This window comes from Hydra viridissima, unplaced genomic scaffold (genome assembly GCF_058129835.1).
Source record: "Hydra viridissima isolate aposymbiotic clone 2 unplaced genomic scaffold, HvirCarnegie_v1 scaffold_2, whole genome shotgun sequence".
Lineage (NCBI taxonomy): Eukaryota > Metazoa > Cnidaria > Hydrozoa > Anthoathecata > Hydridae > Hydra > Hydra viridissima.
In genome coordinates, this window is record NW_028324301.1 from 4,616,042 (window position 1) to 4,621,877 (window position 5,836).

The 5,836-nt window shown below is 32.7% G+C and overlaps 1 pseudogene; it reads right to left on the reverse strand.

The window, feature by feature from the left end:
* Positions 1–311: 311 nt before the first annotated feature.
* Positions 312–1,379, reverse strand: LOC149891636 (uncharacterized; annotated as a pseudogene).
* Positions 1,380–5,836: the final 4,457 nt, after the last annotated feature.

The following is a 5,836-nucleotide window of genomic DNA, read 5'->3' on the forward strand; positions in this document are numbered from 1 at the left end:
TCACGACAGAAATCTTTTTTATCACCCGGAACCCATCTCATTTTGAAGTAGGGATGCGATACTGCTGCAACTATCCTGCTGGCATTATGTTCAGAAAATGATAGATGAACCTCAAGTCTTGTTTTCAAGCTTGTAAGCATAGATTCTGCAAATTTCTTAGCATACTTCAGTGATTTCTGCTGCAGGTCCTGCAACTTCTGCTGTACAGTGTGCAGCGTCGGAAATACATCGCCAAAGTACACATTGTCACTTTGTAACCTGTCAATGGCAACAGCAATAGGAGCCATTATCATTACATACTCTTCTAGACATTCTAACTCCTTCTTTTTGAACTTTGGCAACTTCAAAACGTCGCATATTTCTCCAAGCTTATCTTGCAACTGGAGAATGCATTTCAATGCATCATGCCGGGAGTTCCATCGTGTAGGGACTGGTATCAGTATTGCCCTTGCGATAATTTTTTTCACAGCATCCGATGCCTTGGAACTTCTATGAAGCAAATTCCAAATGCTGGTACACTTGGCCAATGCAGCTCGATAAAGACGTTTGAAATTAGCATCAGAATCACATGCTTTATCTGCATCAGTAGTTGATGTGAGGCTGAGAGAGTGACTATTGCAAGCTTCATGGTGAGGCAGAACAACTTCAGTATCATCATCCGTGTCTTCGCTAACTGGTAAATTTAGGACTGCAGTCATGTCCGCTTTTTCAACATCATTGTCGGAATTTTCTGCTTCATCATCATCACCAGTTCCTGTTTCCTGAATTTGTTCTTCAGCAGTTGCAGAGATCCCTGAACCAGATGTAGTACTGCTAGTATCTACAAAATATTCTCGGAAGGCTTTACTGAAGTTAGAGGCATTATCTGTTACTGTTGCTGTAATTTTTTCCACGTGTAACCCATAATCATTATGAATTTTTGAGATCATTGCAGCCACTGAGTCGTAAGTATGGCTTCCAAAAAAACATTGACAGGAAAGAGCAACAGATATGCGTGATACTGAGCATTCAGTACTAATATCAATATAGTGAGCTGTCATTCCTAAGTAGCTCTTTTGGTTCACTGACCAAATGTCAGCTGTTGAACAAACAAATGGTACTTTACTGAAGACTGTTCTTTTATCATCACGCATTTTTTGCAAACGGGCGTTTAATCGCTTGCCTAATGTTTTGCGACAAGGTATACTGACATTGCGATTGAGTCCGTGGATCAAATTTTTAAACGCCGGCTTTTCCACTGTGATCAAGGGGCGCATTTCCTTCACAACGTAGTCAGCAATAAGCTTGTCAACTTCATCCTGTGAAATGGATGTTTGATTTCGAGGCATAATATGCATTTGTTTCAACTTCTTAGAAGCAGGACCAAATTCGACAGAAGGTCCACCTCCAACTCCAGATTCCATCTCAGCTACCGAGTGCTTACGCTGTTTTGCAACTTAAACCTTGTGCTGCTTGTATTCCTCGATTCGCTTTTTGCCATGAGCATTCTGCAACAACGACAACAACAGTCAATCAACCGAGATTATTGCATTTATTTGTGTTATGTTGTAGCATTGCTTTATGTGTTTATCGTTTTTACTGTTTAGTGCGCAATATAATATAGTGTTTTTGTAGTTATATACATACCTGAAGATGTTGAGTAAAATTAGAAGTTGCTTTCAGTGAACCACTGTAGATTTTTTTGCCAACACATAACATACACTGTGCAATAATTTTAACACCCCCTGTAGTTTTACTTTTAGATATAATTTTGAAAAATTTTCCATCAAAGTATGGCAGGGACGGCTTGTTCACTCTCAGCATTTTCATTTTCTACAATTTCAGTCGTTTTCTACAATTTCAGTCCATTTTGAATTTTTGGTAGATTGGTTCCCTCTAATATAGTAATTAAATAACAAATTACCATTACCAAGGGTGGTCCAAGGCAGCTCAATCCAGCCAAAGAACTTTTGGAAACCAAGTTTTAATTAATTTGCTGTTGGTGGAAAAGTATTTTGTATTTTGTGTTTTAAACAAAATAAAAAATAGCCTTGAAAAGTATTTGAAATAAAATTGAAAATACTAATGAATAAAACCATTTCAAATAAAAATAAAAATAATACAAAAGTATTTAAAATAGTATTTTAAATACTTTCATTTAAAATACTTTTTAAAATACTCAACACTGACAACATCATTGTCATCAAGCAACAGCTTCAGCCAAATATTAAAATTATAAGAAATATTATAGCATTTACAAAAGGTAATTAGTACTAATTACTATTATTAAAAATGGATATTAACTATGTGATACGTTTTTAAGTTTTAAGTAAACTTTCTATCAGTTTTTAGCTATCATTAAAAAATCTTTGTCACATAAAGTGAACTGATAAATTTGTAGTAGACTTGTATTGTATTAAACTGTAAACTAAATTACTTTAAAAGCTAAAAAAGATATTAAGCTAAAAACTATTTACCTCTTTTTGAATTCTTTGCTCAGACAAAGATGACTTGTGGCATCTTGAACTTAACTCAGTTGCTCTTTGGATTGCTACATGAAGATCCAAACTGTCAAATTCACAAATATCTTCAACCGGAAGTCTTCACTCACATAATGCAATCTAATGGCTTCGTATGCATCATTGTTTCTGCTTTGCCAGAGGTTAATTGCATCATTGTTTCTGCTTTGGTAGAGATAGCAAATCCTCCTTCAGAATGTCACCCACACAGATTTTCACATGTGTACAACAACGGCAACCTAAAATTGAGATAAAAAATCAGCCATTATCAGAATTCCTCGTTAAGTATCGACAAGTATCGTTATTTATTGATATTTATTGATATTTATTGATATTTATTGATATTTATTGATATTTATTGATATTTATTGATATTTATTGATATCCGTCCGTTACCTACTAAGATATCAAAAATAAATTGGCACGGTCTTAGAAAAGTGAATTTTAAAATTTTTTAGTTCTCTTGGAACTCCCATCAAATTGATACCTCACCCCAAATTTAAATTTATTTAAAACAATTAACATTTTGCATAATTGAACCGGAAGATTAATGTTCAACCAAAGAGAATGGCAAATTCAAACGGACCAAAAACTTGGTAATTTTAAATGTCTCCAATGCTCTAGATTTAGGACCTTTTCTGCTGATGGTGGTGGTCCGTAAAGTCTACTTTTTTTTAACTCTACTGCCCAACACTATTGGCATCTTGTCACCTCTGACCCACTCATAAGCCTCGTCTTTATTGTAGATCTAAAAATTAATATGAAACCCATCAAAATACTTAATATTGAAGCATTCATTAGAACTTATCAATATTTACCAAAAATTATTGATAAACTGTTAAATATCATTAACTCATGTTATTTAAAGTTTGTAATAGTAATAATAACTAACACTTATGCAAAATAAAAATTAATAGTAAAATTAAAAAAGAAAAAACATTTCAAAACTTTATTGTTTTAACTCATCAAAAGCAACACCAGCTTGTCTCTTTCTTTCATGGCACTCTTTCTCCAGAGCTGCAAACTAAACTAGATGCTTCCTAGTCAAATTTGATCTCATGCCAGATGCGTTGCAGCCTGCCAACTTGCATATTGCAGAACAATTCCTGGATTTTGCAATAACCACTCGCTCTACATCAGGTGTAGTAATGGCTTCTTCCTCAAAGTGACTCCAAATTTGGTCCTTGGCCTTTGCTTCATAATCATTTATAATGTTGTTTAATTACAATTATAATACTAATTCAAACAAAATTTTAAACTTTTCTCAAAAAAAAAAAAAAAAATTTTTCAAGAGCTTACGTTTGATGCACGTTTAAGTACATTAAAGAGTGTAAAATAACTTGTTTTTTTACAGAAAGTTTTTAAAAACGATTTTAATACAATTAGCGGATACATTTCAACTAGACGACAATTTAGCTATATAACAGAGACAGTTCAACTAGACAATTTAGCTATATAAGTACTTATTATTAATTTAAAAAAGGGTTTTACCTGAACTTAAATTGAATTTAACCAAATTTCTTTTTTAAAAAAGGAATAATTTTTTTAACTGTTTTTGTTTGTGTTAAAAAAACGCAAAAAAAAAAACAAACAATTGATTTGTCCTAACCGACTGAGCTGCTTTTAATAACTTAATCTTAAAAAAGGCGTACCACTAAAATCGAAACCTAAACGATATTTTTTCGTTTTCATATCGAAACTCATTGTTGAAACAAGTATCAATCAGTTTCGATATTTCAATAACGATACGTAGAGGTTATCATCAACTTTACGGCTGGAACTTTAATTTTTAGCAGGGCTGTGGAGTCGGAGTCGGAGCTCATTTTGGCTGGAGTCGGAGTCGGAAAAATTATACCGACTCCGACTCCAGTTTAAAAAAAATCATTCAAAGTTTCATAATTTTCATAAGGATTTCAGAGATGTTATTCATTAAAGTATTTTATGTTCTGTCAGTCTAAAGCATAAGTATCAAACTCTAGCCCTCCAGTTGTTACAATATTACAAGCTGTAGGATATCCAGACACAATGAGAATTGTAGTTTGCAACAACTGGAGGACAAGGAGTTTAATATGCTATCTTAAGGCCTTTAAAACAGTGATAACCAATAGGGTATTTTGCTGCTTATCACTGAGAATCATAAATCACCTCCATTGCGCTGTCCTCTACCATCCCTTAAACTAGATAACTTCATGATGCCCCAACTCCTGACTTAAACTTCCTGACACTGTGCTGCATATTCTTAGTAAAAAGCTAGGCATGCCGCCACCAAGCGCCAAAGAGCTGCTCCACAAACAGAAAGACTGTAAGTATTCAATTAACTTTGTTTCTCTAGAGAGAGAGAGAATTAGAAAATTAGTGATCAAAGAAGCTGTTAAGCAAAAAGATGAACTTAAAGAATCTCTCATGGGACGCTTTGTGTTTCTTAACAGAGTGAACTATTTTGCAATCAATGTCTAATTTTTTTTGAAAAAAATGAAGTAGTTACCAAGACATTGGTAGTAAAAGACACGAAAGCTAATCACACCAGCGAATTTCTCCAGATCCTAGTAGAAAAGATTCTTGAAGAATATGAACTTAAAGAAGAACAAGTCCTTTCTGTCCAACTGACAATATTTCAAACATGGTTTTGACAAATTCATAATGTTATTAGCGGCTGCATAAGAGTTTATTGCATAACAACAGTTCAGAAAAGTTGTTTGTTCAGAAATTGTTTTCTAATAAATATTGTTTAAAGCACTAAGTGGTTTGATTATTTGTATTATGGTGATGAAATAGCCAATGTTAAAATTTTAAAAGTAAATTTGTTGTTACAAATTGGTTACTTATGAAGGAGTCGGAGTCGGGACTGGGAGTCGGTCCATAATAAAATCAAGGAGTCGGAGTCGGAACAGCAGCTTCTCGACTCCACAGCCCTGATTTTTAGACAAACTATAGGTTTCCTCTGTTTATTTGAGCATAAAAAATATTTTGAATAACATAGGGAGTTCAAAATAAGAGAAACAACAATCCATTTTTTACAAAATTATATTTCACCATTTTTGTAAAAAATTTAAAAAAATATAAAAATATATAGAGACGAGAAAGCATATATACATATAAATACATAGACACATATAACGAACTCTTTTCAAAAGAGTTCATTAAATTCTTTAAAAAATTATGAACTATAAAAATACTCATTAAAAATATCCGTTAAATATGTATTTTTTAAATATAGCAAAAAATATCAAAAGGAAACGAAAAAAAAGTTTTTAAAATTTATTGTAAAACTCAATGTTTGTTAAAAGGATTGTCAAATTAAAAAAAAAATACTAAAAATTTAAAAAGTAAAAATAGCT